The sequence below is a fragment of the Neolamprologus multifasciatus genome, chromosome 14, assembly GCF_963576455.1.
Source record: "Neolamprologus multifasciatus chromosome 14, fNeoMul1.2, whole genome shotgun sequence".
NCBI classification, from domain to species: domain Eukaryota; kingdom Metazoa; phylum Chordata; class Actinopteri; order Cichliformes; family Cichlidae; genus Neolamprologus; species Neolamprologus multifasciatus.
The window spans coordinates 31,779,672-31,796,607 of record NC_140452.1 but is presented as its reverse complement, the minus strand read 5'-3'; the positions used below and the strand labels follow the sequence as shown (position 1 = coordinate 31,796,607).

General features: G+C 39.3%; 1 long non-coding RNA gene across 1 annotated transcript in view; it reads right to left on the bottom strand.

Moving 5' to 3' along the window:
- Nucleotides 1-3,278: 3,278 nt before the first annotated feature.
- The window catches only part of LOC146504385 (uncharacterized), a 200,374-nt gene continuing 186,716 nt past the window's right edge, over nt 3,279-16,936 (bottom strand). Inside the window, exon 2 of the long non-coding RNA XR_014868726.1 lies at nt 3,279-16,468. This is a non-coding gene — a long non-coding RNA (uncharacterized LOC146504385). The remainder of the gene's footprint in view (nt 16,469-16,936) is intronic.

Here is a 16,936-nt window from a genome sequence, read left to right as displayed (position 1 = left end):
AGTTATTAATTGTGTTATAATGAAAAACCACAGGAGTTCAATTAAAACGTCACATGCAACATTGCCTTATTAAGCCCACAGGGACATGGTTTGGAAAGGATTCTAATTAGACTAAATAGAATGAGAACAAAACACATGTGAGGACAGTGCATGGGCTAAACTGGAGAGATAAACACTGTCATCAAGGTGCGAGCCAAGTGGCCATTTATAGAATTATGAGCCGCAAGAATGTTGGCAGACCTCACCTGTGTCCACCTGAGCGTGTGCAGGAGGCAGCCATGTATGTGTGTCAGTGTGTGCATGCAGGAAGACATGTGTCTTCATTTGTATCACTTGCTTTTGCATAGACAGATCCATAAAGCATTTGAACTTCTCTCGTTATTTATCAATTTAGCTCATATCCCGCATTTAATGAACACAGCCGTATTCATCTCCAGCTGCTCGCTGTTGTTTCCATGCAGCGGTTTTATGTGCGACATCTCCCATTTGCAGCCATATGCTGCCAACCTAATTCATGAGACGGGTCCATGTTTAAAACGACTGTGCGCTGTGGCTGCCAAGTCTGCTCTGAGTGGAATTAAAAGTACTATATATTCCATCTGCCCTGCACATGCTGGCAAGCCCAGTGTTTTATCCTTTTGGGAGACAATAAGAAAGCAAGTTGGATAAACATGATCTTTAGGAGTCACCAAAGAGCCATGATCCAGCATAGAGTGTTACAGCTAGCTGAGCGAAAAGATTAGATGCTGAATGAATCCAAAACGGTTCACGATGTGGTTTATTGCACTTGACGGCACAGTCCAAGACATTGCACCAGCCAGTTAGTAGACCACAGACCCAGGCACAGGTCAAACCCATACTAACATTTTGTTTCCAGTGCTTCATCTGTTCAACTGACCCACTCGATAAAGTTGATCACAGCCCTGCGGTAACTAATTAATGAAGCTCGCTTATTTGATTTGATTCCAACATCATCCATATTCAAGTTGTTGTTCAGTATTAATTACCCAAAATACCAGATATGTATGAAGGAGGCAGGCTCTAAAGTCCATCTTCCCAAGCAACTATCATTCTCACGCTTCCAGAGGTGAAAGTTTGTAGGGCTTGTAGTCTCTGTCTGGTTTGGAGTATTTTGAGCTATAACTAAGCTCTGCTGCACAGATGCAGGAACGATTTGCATTAACAAGCAGGTGGTTCTAATAAAGTGCCCTGGGTGCTTGTTTTAGAGATTACGCTGATTAATTCTAAATATTTTAACTGAATTCGCTTTTGATGAATTACTATTAAGTCGATTCCTAGACGTGCAAGCAGGGATACATAAGGGAAAAATAAAGGTTTAGTCAAACTCCTGACTGGTACTGTATGCAGATTTTGAGTCGGTGTTTAATTGGCTCTGGGTTCTGAATACAGCTGCTTCCCTTTTCCCACTTATGGGCCTGCCTGCTGTTGCTATAGAAACATCAGAGAATGAGAGAAAGAGAGGCTGCAATAGAGGTGCGTGTGTGTGTGTGTGTGCGCGCACATGGGTATGACTGTGACAGAGTGAGATCTCAAAGAAGACTGTCGGGCTGTGTCTAATGAGTAGAGTGTGTACTCACACTCTTGTGTGTGCAGTGAGCGTGGAAGCTTGCAGCACTTCGCATCTGACTGAGAATCCGTTTTCAGAGCATTTGCACACACACACACACACACACACACACACAAATAGACACACATGCACAGCCACACAGCCACACACACACACGAACATTCTCGTTCACTGACATTTGGCTGCCGTGGAAGCACAGGAGTCCAAACACTCATATTAAACACAGTGTGACATTTACAAAACACCGCAAAAGGCTCTCCGTTCAACAATGCAGTCGGACTTTTTGCAGCCAAATTCAGTCAGGAAAGCGCAGTCAAAGAAGGCTGTAATTTCCAGCTACAGTAATCCGTATTTAGTGGTATGATTCAGAGGTGGGACTTCCCCATCATTCTATGTAAATGTGAGGAAAGCGTAACGCAGCGAGAGCAACAGAACAGATCAGGCACTAGTGACAGCAAATATGACACAAAGTCAGCAGGGGAGGAGAAAAGCAGAAACACATGCATATGAGAGTAGAAGAGTATCAGCTGATGATGATTTTTTTGTGGTTTGTTCACCAACTTCAGCAGAGCAACTGAAGTAGTAACCATTCATAGTAATGATAGACGACCCTGAACTTTCAACAATCAACATTCACGCTGAGTAAAATTTGAAAGATAAATAATCAAATATTTTGCTGCAACACATGTAGTTTATGTTTTCTTTTAAATAGATGATGGCCAACGCTGATTTGTGTCTAATGTTTCATTTGACGTCACCTTGACTGGTACATGATTCGATCTGGATCAAGTAAACAGATGATGCATCGCTTCACAAGCAATGTTGTTTCTGTCTAAGCTAGAGGAGCAGTGATGTGTACTGCACGTCTGCTGCAAGTCACACCTGTTTAGCGTCAAAGGACAGTAATGTCTGACTGAGAAATCTGAGATAGCCTAATAATCCAGGTGAAAACAAAGTCAGATTGCTGTCAAGCATGTCCAGTTGATTTTTATTGCAGGACCTAGAGTTTTGCATGACTTATGTCAAGCCTCTCAGCCTATCTACTGTTCCTGCATACATACATTTAAGCTTTCGCCTGATCAGCGTGTGTTTGTGGCTTATGTGCTCACAGTCGGAGCTGCGTGCTTGATGAGATGATCACATCTCAATTGTATCATTAAGATCCAAGAGAAGAAGAAATCAACTGCTTAAAAGCCTGAGCTTTAGGTTCATGAGGATTAGTTGCACGCCCGACATATAACAGGAAAACAATAACAGATCTCCTTTGCATCAATCACACACAAATTCAACTGCACACTTATACAGTGATTTCCTTTAGCCTGATTTTTTCTCCTTTAGGTTTGAATATGCAAAGTATCAAGTGGTTGGAAACAAACAAACAAAAAAAAAACTCATTTAAACTGCGTCTTCGACTCTAGTATAAACAGTACAAAAAAGAAAATGCAGACACAAAGGCGCATACTCCTGCCAGCAACTGCTCTCTTCAGTTAGTAGTCTTGCTTTATCTTTGTAAAACAAATGAGCTTGAAACTTCATAAAAATCTAACCACACCAGATGCAAGCACTTATCAAGTAGACAGAAGGTATAATCCAGCACGACAAGTTAGAATTCAGTGTGTTCAGCACTCAAAAACTCTGTGAAATTACTGTAATGTGCTCATAATGCAGTCCTAATGTTGTTGTGTTATCATACTTAGCATTAAAGACTCTCAGACTTACAGTGATAGAAATACACATACTAAACCAGTTCCACCTGTCTGTGTATCTGTGTCAGCTTGGAGTTTGGCTACAAGCATTTTTTCCCAGGCAACATTCACGCTGTGTGTGTGCGTGCACGCACCAACCTTGGTTTCAGACATTCAAACTTTCAAACTTTGTGTCTGTAATGTCACCGTGGCCCAGAGTCACTCAAAGTAACCCGGATCAGATGCACACAGACATGCGTTAGAAAGACATCCAACTTTCTTTTAAAAGTTCTAATTCCTAAGTTCAAGACATGCTGAAAGCTCCTGGCATATGCCGAATTCAGGAGTCTTAAAGATCTAACAAAGGGCATGGCAAAGTTAAAGATGTGAACCTGTGAAATACCGTGCAGTGATGCATAAAGCGTTCTCCCTGACTTTGAGCTTCTCCATTGCTGAAATGTTTACTGTTTACTTTTTAATCAAGGTTGTGAGGTCATCGAGTGGTGTGTTTCTTTCCATTATTTATTCAGTCTAGTCAAACTGTTGACTCCTTGATCTGAAACTGTTAGAAACTTTCTAATGGTTAAACTTTCAAGCTATTTCTCTCACCCCCACTACAGATTCAGATTTAACACAACTGAATAACTGCATTGTATTTATTAATTTATTTATCTATGCCTTCGTTAAATGTTTTTTTAAACTCCGCACTCTCTTTTGAATGTGAACCACAGGCTGACCTCAGACAAGAAATGGCAACTCATTAAACACGTGGACGCCGTTATATTATCTGTTAAAATGCATTCATATACAGAACAAATGGTAAATGGCCTGTATTTGTATAGCGCTTTTACTTAGTCCCTAAGGACCCTAAAGCACTTTACACTACATTCAGTCATTTACCCATTCACACAGCTGCCCTGGGGCACACAGACAGAGGGCCCGGACACTGGCGCCACCGGGCCCTCTGACCACCACCAGCAGGCAACGGCTGAAGTGTCTTGCCCAAGGACACAACGACCGAGACGGGGCTCGAACCAGCAACCTTCCGATTACAAGACAAACTGCCAACTCTTGAGCTACGATCGCCCCGGTCGTCACCTCTGACATGACCTCTGCCATGCAAAGGGTTTCTGGGTTATATAGCTGCGTGTGATCTCCCATGGTAATCATAAAAAAAAAAAAAAAAAAAAAAAAAAACCTGCAAAGGCTTTACAGGCATGTTCATTCAGCTGTACTGCTTTCAACTGTAGTTTGTCAAATCCAATGACAAGTCAATAAAATACCCTATAACAACTGCAATATCATCTCTTGTTTCCACTACTGCTACTACATATTCAAATGAGCCCGGGTGATCACAACCAGCAGCACATTCGTCTTGAATCTTGAAAACACACAAGTTTTATGGAATTATGTGAGAGTATTTGCAGTGTATATTTTTATTTTTATATTTATATCTCCCATCCACGTGTATAAAGCATTTTAAATGACCGGAAACCACATTTAAATATGTAATGATATTTTATGACCACTAGATGTCAGCAGATCCTTGCAATTGTTGCCGTGCATTGCACCGTCACTGTAACTTACAGTTCATCTACTGTACGTACTCATACAGTATTAGATATGTGTGTGCCACTGTGTTCCTGCGTGCCATTGTATTTTTATGTTTGTGCCCAATATGTCACATTATCGCTTGATGAATGGGGTTCACACTGATTTTTTGTGATGGTGTGTGTGTGTTTCTGTGTGTTTGAGAAGAAATGAGTGGGATACAAAGAGAAAAAAAGCAGAGATGGAGAGACAGAGAGAAATAGATAGTGACTCCAACCATTAGTCATGGAAGACATCCTTATTACCAAACATTAACATATTCAACCGGCAACACCCAGGTGCTAACATTCCCAGTTTGAGTGAATTCTACCTCCCAGAGAGCCTGCTTGGCATATTTCCTAGGGGAGTGAGATTCCAAATATGATTCGGCTCATTTGAGCACGTCAATGTGTGTGTGTGCTCGCGAGGGTGCGTGCATGTGTGGGCAGGTGTGCGAGAGTTCATGTGCGACAAAAACAGATTTAATTGAAGACTGATGAAGAGCACCTAATGTGTTGAGTGTTTGCATACTCACACACTCATCAGGGGGTTGAAAGAGAAGGCTCACAGCAGACATACACTCCCACACACACAGCCATCTTCGGCCCAGGGTGATGGATATATCAGAGCAGTGTATGTGTCGTTCTAATTACATGCTGCATCCATCCCGTTCTCCTCTCATTAAACAATGACGTTTAATCTATGGCCCAGAGCCTTGCCTACAATGGTGCCGTGATAAGGGCAAATTAAACAATGTGCACTTCTCAGCTTCACCGATAGCAAAGGTGAATTTCATTCAGCCGACATTCATGTGCATGTATGCATGCTTTCACGTCGTGCATGCACATGAATGAAGCCCGAACAAAGAATCCTCACAACCGACGTCGCTGACAGTCGATCAATTTTAACCTTGAACTCAAGGTTGAGCACAGGGGAGGAAAGAGCTCCTTGACTTCAGCTATGAATACTGCAAAAAAAAAAAAAAAATCCAAAACAAACTCTCAGCTTGAAAAAAAAAAAGTTACTGTTGCACAGATATGAGATTTATGCGCACATTCATGTTCACCTTCCTAGTTTAGGATCCTTAGCAATGGATACTTAGTAAAGGCTATGGTGGTGCAACATTCCTTAAATATAGCCACATTAAATTATATTTAACTTACAGTGATATGCTAAATATGTAAAGTGATGAACTGCATTCCCTGACAACCATAAATGGACAAAAATGAATGTAAATTCAGACCTGTCTGATATTTGTGATATCTCAAATTGATTACTTCACTTCATTACTTCAAGGGTGGAACAACGAACCAGCTGACCAACCAACCAATCAACTTTGGTATTTCAAGACCGCAGTTTATGAACTACCAGTTTTATTTATTTATTTTTTTTGTTTGGTTGTTTTTTTGGTGGCAGAAGTGATCATATTTGGATGTGATAGTCTAATATTTTTGTCTGATATTTCTGTTAAAATGTTTTAAACTTACAATAAAGAAAAGAAAAGATCCCCAATACCAGCAATACCACAAAGATGGTCAGAGGTCCAGATTGCTGAGTGGAAAGCCTTGAAGAAAGCAGCTGCCTGTGTTGACATTCAATAACGTTTAAATGCGAGAATGAAATTGGGGTGTAGTTTTCATCATTCTCCTACAAGGCTGTTGTTAAAACATGCTGAGTTCTGTTTCAAAGTTAAGCATTTTAATCTGGGCGTGTGTGGAAAATGACTTTGGGTACAAGTCTCATTTGAGGACATGGTGGGGTTGCGGTACTAAGCAACTAGACCTGCAGAGAAATGTTCAAATGTTCACTTTTTTAATTTCTCAAACAGATTTAATTTATCTATCTTTTAAAAAACTGTGGCTGTGGTTTAGTAACAGTGAAATAATTCAGATAAAATCAGCTCTATGTATACAAGAAGCTGGTTGGTCGCTCACAAGCTAAACGGCGTTATAACCACAGTCTAAAGCTGGAAAGGTCCCCTGCATCACCACCTCTCCTCATAGCCGGAAAGCCTCTCTCAAATATCGCTCATGATTTTGAGAGATATTTGTAATCAGTGAAGAAAAAATGACAAACACTAAAAATATTCCTAAGGTCGATTGTACTTCATTGTTTAGCTCTTTTCATGCGCAGCAGGGATTCTTGGTCTACTTCTCTGGTGAGCTTTTCACGTGCTGTGACACAAGTATCAAAAGAAAACTGTCAATCTAAAGCACCGGTGTCAAACATAAGGACCGTAGACCAGAATCAAGCCGGTAAAGACTCTAATCTGACCCACTGGACATCTTTGGAAGATGTGAAGGCAAGAATACATTTTTTACTTTTAACTATATTTTCATAAATGTTACAGCTTGCAGTAGCTGCAGCAATGAAATTATAGTTAAACAATTAAATGACAGAAAAGTGCCTGTTTTTTTCACTATCTACTATAGAAATATCTGTTTTTTTATACAATTTATTAAGAGTAAAAAAAATAATAAAATAAAACAAGGCATTTTCTGTGAATTTACAATTACAGGACATTCTGGTCAATGAGCTGCCAAAACTTTTCTGCAATTTTACACATTTATTTCTTACATTTTCAGTCCAATGAGTCATGCCATTGTATTTCTTGACTTTCCTACAGCAGCATTTCCTTATGTAGAAAACATGTGGATATGTGGTTCAGCCCACTTTAGCTCAAACTGGGCTGCATGTGGACCATGACGCAAACTGACCTTGGCACCTCTGATTTTGCTTATGTGTGGCTTCTGTCTGTCTAAGGAGATGTGCACGCATGTGCCCCCCTTTGCCTGTAGCATCCAGCTGCAAACATCATATGGTTGTCCTCTTTAATTATATGGGAAACAACTTCATTTCCACTCATCCCTGTCTGTGTACAGAGAGAGCATTATATGCATGAGCAGGTGTGCAGGTTTTCAGCTGTATATTGGTGTGACTAAATGTCTGACAAATGTTCTTGGTTGTCATTTGGCAGACAGAAGATTGCGCATAGATGAATACATAACTAGATAGATGTGCATCTTTTCTGTCTTGTTTGTGTACTGCGCCCCAGCTTTAAAGTCTGCGCCTGCTATCAACAGCATATGGTCCAGAAACAATGACAACATTAACAAGCGGATGCATCAGCTTAAACAAAAACAAGACCAGTTTAATGGTATACAGCCGGACGTGGACGAAGAAGCAAGTTCTACTGAGCACTGCAGGGTGCTGCCAAGATGACACACCCAGACACATACTATAATACAGCACATATGGTGCAGCTTGACCTTTCATCTTGAATAGGGGAAAGAAGAACAGAACTAATGCAGACACACAAGCTATATAGGAAAGAAACATAAATGCAGATACTGAGATGTAAATGCATAAACCCAGGCGACTCACTGTGCACACTTTTTCGCACTTCTTCTCATACATACTGTGGCACACACAGACACACGCTGTAGAGAGGAATGATTTTTGCAATGCGAATGAGCTTCCTTAGGAGCCTCTGTCACGGTCTGGAGAAGCCACACTGCAGAGGACAAGTCTTAATATGAGGATTCTAGCCACTCTATTGCATCAGCACCTCGGTGACATCCAGGAAGAGGGAACTGTGTTTGCTGTCATGCCTGAACACAGTCTGAATTCATATCATACACACTGCAACGACAAAAATGCTGACAGAGAGAAGCATACTACTTGGATTCATGCAATAGGAGGTTTAATACTGCAGGAGGGTGAAAATACGGGCAGGATATCAGTGTGGATTCTGTGTGAATTTCTAGGGAACACTGGAAGAGTAGGAAGATTTGTAGAGACTGAAAAGAGTGAGGATAAAGTTTCTTCTTGGGTCAAAGTGTCACTGTGTGCAAGCTTGTTTGCTTGTGTGTACACAAAATGTATGTGCTCCAAAATCTCAGATCCTCAAAATGAAAAGTATTTCTCCAGGGCAGCAGGAACCTCACAGGTAGCAAAAAACACAGAGTTCAAAAAAACCTACAAAAAGAGGAAAAATAAAATCACAGTTTTGGTTTCCATCTTTTCACCCGAACGAATGCCTGAAATGTCCTTGTCATATGTTAAATGAGCGCAAGCGGAGCAGCACGAACCCAGAAAATAAGGAGCAACAACGGATCTGCATGTCGGTAACCTTCCTATGAGTGAGCAAACTGACTTTCTGTGTCTTGCCCTCTTCCCTCACATGCTGACATGCTCACTGATCACTGGTCAGAAATGCTGAAAATAACCCAACTAGAGGTTATTATGTGACAAAGGTGACTATTTGACAAACACACTGACCATATGGCTGTCACAGAAAGAGCAGCAAAAATGCTGGCAAGAACACAAACTAGACACAGCTGGTCATTCTGAAAAAAAAAAAAAAAAATACACAAACACACAAAAAATACAGGCGAAAAATACAGAGAGGAGTTTCAATGATTTACAAATGACAATTTTTGTAAGCTGGAACTGCTGATTTATGTAATTTATTCACATATTGTGTAAAGAAAATATATAAATCTTAAGAAACAAAGTAAAAGATGTGTAAGAAATGTTAGCAATAAACGTGTAACACTTTCTGAAGGTTTTTCAAAGTTTTTAGTTGCACATTGGCTGCTTTTCACTCATCTTTAGTTTATTTCTTGTACCTCATCAGCTTCAGGAGAATTTTTCTCTGGTTGATTGCAAAGATATTTAACACATGAATCATCTAACCGGAGGAATGAACCAGTGTTGTGTCTACTACACAGCCGTGTCGTACTTTTAAAATACACTACTAGTCTGCTTGTAAGAAAGAATCAGCAATTATTTGTTTATCAATTTAAAAAAAAAAAGACGAAAAAAAAAGTACATAGGTGAGATTCACAAGAATAGGGACTGTGAGACTTGTGGCGAGACTTGTGGGCTGGTCCAGCTTTGGTGGGGGTTCGTCCCGGTGCTTACACTGTCTTGCCCTTCCCAGTTCTCAGGGGTTAGGGTTGGCCCATTGTGTCGGGTCTTTGGGCTGGGGTGTGGTTGGGTGGGCGCAAATGAGAAATTCTATGTTCAAATTGACATCAGTATGAACGGAGAAGGCCATCCAAGCGATACAACAATGAGTGTCTAGTTATCTGCAAAACAGTTTTGCAGCTTTCTCATGGCTGCATTTTAGCCAGTGGTGTTGGAGATCTTGTCAAAATTAATGAAATTAATACGTACTGCCAGATTTTGATCCACTGTTTAATATCATCTGGAAAGCATCTGATTGGCAGCAACTTCATTCTTTAGCACGACAATGATCCCAAACAAACTGCAGATGCAGTAAAAGCACACCTGGATAGAAAAACACACAATGAAACAGTCGTGGATTGGCCTCCCCAGAGCCAACATTACCTCATCTTGACAGAGAAAAGAACAAAAGACAGAAACATCCAAAGAAGAGCTTTAGATCTCCTTTGGAGAAGTATTCCTGAAGACTGACTAAGAGATTTCTGACTGTGTTACAGAGTAAAGGCGTTCCAGTCCTTTGCAAACTCTGTTTTTGTCTTATATGCTGCATTTCCATTTATGCTTGGACATGTTTGCAACTGCAGTATTTCTCATTTCCCTAGCAAAACATAAAGGAATGAGGAGTGAGTTCACTTTGCATATCACAGTTTAACAATGTGATTGTACATGTAGATTTAATTCCAAGTTTACAGAGGTGGCTTAGAATCAAATTACTCTACCTCGAGACTGGCTGATTAGAGGCAAACACTTACACTAGCCTTGTTTCTCTTTATATGCAGCACTTAGATATTCAGCATGTTTGTAATCTAATGAGTGACGCTACTGATATGATTTACTAGAAACGTAAAAGCACAGAAAACACTACAAATAAAAAGCACATACTGGCCTTTGTTCATGAACCATGCAATTATCTTGAGGAGATGGAACAGCCCTTCTGAAATTAAATTTTAAAGAGCTGGTATAACTACTTTAACCCACTGAAAGAGAAAATCTTTGAATTCAGATATACTTTAGTCCTTCTGCTGAAGAGCAGAAAACAAAAATGTAAACCAATAATGGCAGTAAGCCCTTTAAATGCGGCTCTATCGATTGGAAAATGCGCTGGGTTTGTTGTAACGCAAGTCAAAGACCTTTATTATGGTTTACTTTCTATGGAGCCTTTAAACAACACACTTTATCCTATAAATTTATTTTGAACTCATGTTTCATAAGTACTGCTCTGGGAATTAACTGGATTAAGAGGAGTGAGTAACCACAGCAATGAAAGAGATTTCTGACAGCAAAAAACGAGAATGTAGTGATTCATTTGTTAACAGCAACATTTCAAAGCCTCAAGCACAAAGACTGAAGCTGCCAGAAAATTTCACTTGTCTGGGACTTTTTTGGCATTAGAAGTGGAGCAATTACCGGACAATGTGGACAGTTCGGAGGCTTCATCAACCCTCTGAGTGCTTAGTTTCAATTAGTTTCACCTTTCTGTCCTGTGTCAGTATGTACTGGTATCGCTCCATGGCCAAATAATTACACTCAACAACTGAGAAATACGTTTGCTTACACATTAAAATGCACAAATGGCAACAACATTCAAAATGTATCCGTTGTTCGACAGCAATTTCAGGAAGGCTGTTACTAATAGCTTTTAATGACAGTGGTATTCTCTCCCTCTCTTTGTCAAAGGTATTTGTTATGTGAGCTGAATGCATTCTTAACAGAGCAGATTATTGCAGTATTACTCAACCGTACTAGCAAGTAATTACATGTACAAATTATGTGATTAACTTACAAAATAAATAAATTTGTAATCTGTTACAGTCACTGATTAAACAAAATTCATTTCTAGTTTCTGATTAAACTGCTGGTGATTTCAAAGCAATGGCTAATATTTTACTTCTGGTAAAAGATGGAGAATAATTCATTCTGTTGCTTTGCATCTTTTCACCATGCAGGACAGCCTTCTATTGCATTATTTCTGTACAACTTGCAAATATAAAATCTCTTGGGAGGCATCAAAGATAGGATGCCCCTGAAGGAGCTGTCTCTGCATGTAGACAGGCTCCATTTATTTGGTAATACGCACTCAGACTCTGAAAATAGTTTCCGATTGCCCAATCAAATCAGTGCAATGACTTTCCAATACCTGCAACCTGCTGACCACAACAAGGCGGGTGGGCATGTTGAAAAAAGCGCCTTCAAGTGCTGAAAATTTAGCAAATTCTGAAATCAGAAAATGACAGTCCATGTCAGTCTGCAGAAAAAAAAAATCTATAATCAAAATTCGTCCTATTTCCCCTCCACATCACCATCTCACATATTTGTGTTTAGCTCTTATTTTTCCCCAGTTTGTGTCTAATAATCCACATGAATACATTAGATCCTTATAAATGAATTTCAAGGTATAGCAAACAAGCATTCCTAAAAAAAATGCTATTTTAACATGAGTAATAAAAATAATAAAAATTAAAATGCTAACATGTGCTTTCCCAACACTATGGCAATTATAAAAATATGTGTTACTCTGTACACTAAACACACCATTTCTTCAAATATACTCACACATCACATTAGTGTTGCCATGACTACCATCAACACCATGACAATCAATTCGATTCAGTTTTATTTTACTTGCACAGAGCTCCAGTCACAACAGCAGTAGCCTCATATGTTTTTTGTTCATTGTTTCACCCTCCCAAAGAAATCTGATATTTGGAGTTTCATGCAGCGCTGGAAATATTGTCAACCGAAGTGGTTAAGAACACATCAGCGTTGTAGCTTACGAATTGCCAAAATAAATCTCACATCATGATTTTTTTCTAATTTTATCTTTATTTTTGAGAATCCCATTTGTGGTTTTCAAAGAAATACGTCAGCAAGTATTGAATGATGAAAATTGAAAATTAAAACGAATGACATGTAAGTGAAATTGATTATCTTACTGCCCAACAGAATAAATCCCCCCCCTACATAGTTAAAAAAACAAAAACAAAACTCAGAAATGAGCCCAGGGCACTGACACCTGCCTCCAAACGACACAGATCTCTAATCTGAGAAAGCACCATAACAAGCTTTTTATCACAAAGTCACCATCCCACGTCTGCCAGGACCCAAAAGAACCCCTGCCATCGCTCCTGTGCCAGACATTACAACACAGCCCCACAGGCCCTGTATCCATGCCCCAGTAGGTTAGAGCTGTTTTTGTGACACAATAACAAGCAGGTGCTTTTCAGTGCTTGCACTGAGTGCATTTAAACAGTTTGGGGAAATTTAAAATGTAACTGGTGACATTTTTCAATATAAATAAATATGACAGCAGAGCTTGGACTGGATGAGCAGGACACTGCTCATTCCACAAATGCTCCAACCATATGGCTGTCACTGCATGGGGGTGAAAAAACCCTGGCAACCAACCAAGCTGAAAACAAGTGACTAGAATGCAGACAAATGCAGTCAAATTAGATGCATTCAGAAACCAGTGAATCTAATTATAACATATAGTTTTTATAATATAACTGTACTAAAAATAATTTAGTTGGCCATGCTAAAAGTTGCAAAACTGCTATTTAAAATGACAAAAATAGAAAAAGGCACACTGTTGCATTGTTTTCAGATTTATTCCTGTAAACATAATTTCATTTTTGCATTTCGAGGAACATATGAAAAGGTTCATGAAGATTACACTGCTACCTTTTGAGGGTTAATACAGACGTTCAACAAATCAGAGTTCTCTTCGCAAGAACATGTTATAGGCAACATAAATAGGTACACTAATGCACAGCATGCAGGACTTTTTAACAAACCATAACATCAAAAAGTCTATTGTGAAAGACCGTCTGGTGTACTTTATTGCACAGCAGACAGAAGCCACCAAGAGCAAATGTCACCACTTCTGCTTTCTGGCAATATGGCGTTATTAGACTGTCGAACTACCCTTCATTGATTTCATTCCGGTAAACAGGCACACTGAAAAGGGAATATCAAATGCACTGTTGAGCGAACTAGAGGCTCTTATAGACTGAACATAAATGACTGTCAGTAACATGGAAGCAATAATGGGCTCAGTATGAAAAAACCAAATCAGTGTGTGTGAGTCCATATTCTACATTTCAAAGCCCAGGTATACCTTGTGTGATGCGCTTGCAAAAATATGCACTTTTATTAGTTGAGATAAAATGTTGTCTTAAAATAGGACGGTTCTTTCTCGCAGTACAATAATTTAATGCAATATTAGATATTCCAAACGGCATCAGAAAGCCAGCGTTTTAAACAAGATGGGTATGTTGTATGCTCATCAGCACTGCAGTCCAGGAAGAAACAACTGGATGTAGTCTAGATGTAGCAAACTACACTAACTGGCTTAACCTCCTAAGACCCAAATCCTTCCACAGCATGCATTTTTAATTTCTCTTTGATATTTGGTCACATTGGGGCCCGATGAATGTAAAAACAAAGAATTACCAGATTTTTTTTTTACCTTATTTTTGTTTTTAAGAAAAATGAGAGCCACATATGAGGATATTCGTTTAAAATTTTGATGGAACAGAAGCAGTATAATGTCCCCGTAAGTGGATATCAGGCCCTTGTAGAGCAAAATTCAGTATTTTGGTCTAAATAACCCAAAATGTGATTTTCACATATGTGGACGCCAGGTCCTAGGAGGTTAATGCAAAAATATAGAAATAACAGACAGTGTGGCCACAAAAGCCACTGCAACATGTGATGAAAATTGAAATAAACAAATTTGTGCAAGCATTCTAGAGGGAATACCTACAGCCCTTCAAACATGTTATTTCCTAAAAAGAAATTAAGGAACTTCTCCAAATCACTGTCCTCAAGATCTTTACGACTCTCCCAGTAATGGTGGCATCTGGCGAGCAAAGCTTTTCAAAGCTGAAACTAATTAAAACCTACATTTACACAGATCACTGTGTAGCAGAGCCGACAGTGTGGGGTTTTCTGTTCTATCCCACGACAGAGATGTCGCATCCAAGTTGGATTACAAGGATTTTATTGTTCAGTTTCCTGCTAGAGACAAGGAATGTGACTTTCACCTAATCCATTTAGGTTTATGGCGAGTCGAAGTGAATTCATCTCATTTGTTCGAATGTTATGGAAGGCGAGGATGGGTGTGACCTGACCAGAAGTTAAATAAAAGTTAATTAAATAAAATAAATAAAAACACAGAAAAAAGTCCTGCATTTTAATGGAATGTATACTTAAATAATTCAACTGAAGCACACCACTTTTTTTTTTCTTTTCTTTCTTTCTTTATTTAAAAATAAAACTTCAAGTCACAAACAGCGATGGATGACTGTCCATGAATGTGCAGCCAGTAAGTTGGTTTTTAACTGATGAGTTTTCCTTTCTTTGAAAAAAACAAAGTGATGAACTTAAATAATGTGCACATCCACATGATCAGAATATACTGCCTATCCGGTTGTTAAGTCTGACGTCACTAGCCATGTCTGGGCCTAAACTCCGCTGCAGGTCCATATATCAAACGATCACTATGGCATTACTGTTGAAAAACCGTCTAAAGTGTTTCATCTTTAATAAAATGATCAGCGTTCTGCTCTACCAGGTGTAACAATTGAGTTTAACATCCAGGCATCCATGAAAACGGAATTTATGACATTTAACGGAGTTAGAAGTTAGCAGGAAGTTAGCTCGCTAGCTTCTATCTAAATACAATATAGCATGTTCTGACTGCGGGGTTTTGGAAACAAATTAAAACGTACAGCTCTGTTATCACTTTCAACATAAATGAAGACAGAAAACTAAACAGCAGTGAAGTTTGTAGGGTTACTGAAGTTTGGCTAGCTGGTATATAATGATGTGCTACGTGACCGCTAGCGACACAGCTATGTTAGCATAATATAAACAAGCTAACTTTTCTTCCACTCGATAAAAGTTAACGTGAGTGTTCTCGGTGGTCAGGAACAAATGTAATTGCATGGCAAGATGCTGTAAAAGGACCAAACTTCAGCCAGGAGAACAACTGAGATAATCTATCCACAATACGAGGTTAGTCATTCATATACTGCTGCATGGGCTGGGCTGTAGTTACAGCCTAAGGTTTTAAAAACTGAGCTTAAATAAATGATTAGCGGTAATAAAAGCTGAGGGAGATCAACAGTGATCACTGACTGTTTTAGGAGGTTTTTGAGATTAAATAGAAGAAAATACAAAACATTAAACATGTTAACAACACAAAAGCCATATTAAACGCAGACTACTTTAGGCCCAGAAGTAGGATTCGTCACGTCATCACTTAACGACCGGATACTGTGTTGGATAATTGCCATGACTCTACAATAGCTATGCTTGTGAGCACATCAACTTCATGAAGAAGTGCACTTACTCGTGCAACAGCCTCACTGCCTGCTCTCTGGTCCAGTACAAATGTCCATGTAAGTACCTACCATGGACATCATTTAGAGGATGAAACATTGCTTTATGTAAAAACAGTCATGAATACGGAAAGGCATAAATGCTGATGTTGTGTTCAAGCACACAGAGCATATTTGATTAAACGTACTGCTGCAAACGCACACACAACATGCAGTGAAATCATATTTCTGCAAATTGTTCAGTCAGTAGCGACAAACCCAGTCATACAGACTTCTACCATTAGTTTTACCTGGAGTTGATGTTTCAGGCATCCAGCAGGCCCACAGGGATGGAAATCAGAAGGATCCCCAAAAATACAGAGAGAGAGAGAGAGAGAGAGAGAGAGAGAGAGAGAGAGAGATAATTAGCATGTACACAGGTGAAAATCACCCCCCTATCAAAAAAAAAAAAAAATCACTATCATTTTTTCACTTGTTTGCTGTGTTTATGACTACACAAGAAAAAAAAAGGAGAATCTCTCTGAAGTTCACTGCAAAGGCAAGTTAAACACACTTAATTGCACATAATATTTGTTATTTTTGTCCAAATGTCAATATTCACTTATAACTTTAGGATGAAGTTTCTAAATAAATTTTCTTTCCACATTCGTTTTTCTAAGTTACTGTTTTTCCATCTGCGGAGGCTTAAGTGCACCCCCTGCTGCCACTAATTTCCCTTTAAGGCTCTCTGCCAAAAGTCTTCAAACCAAAAAAGCTTT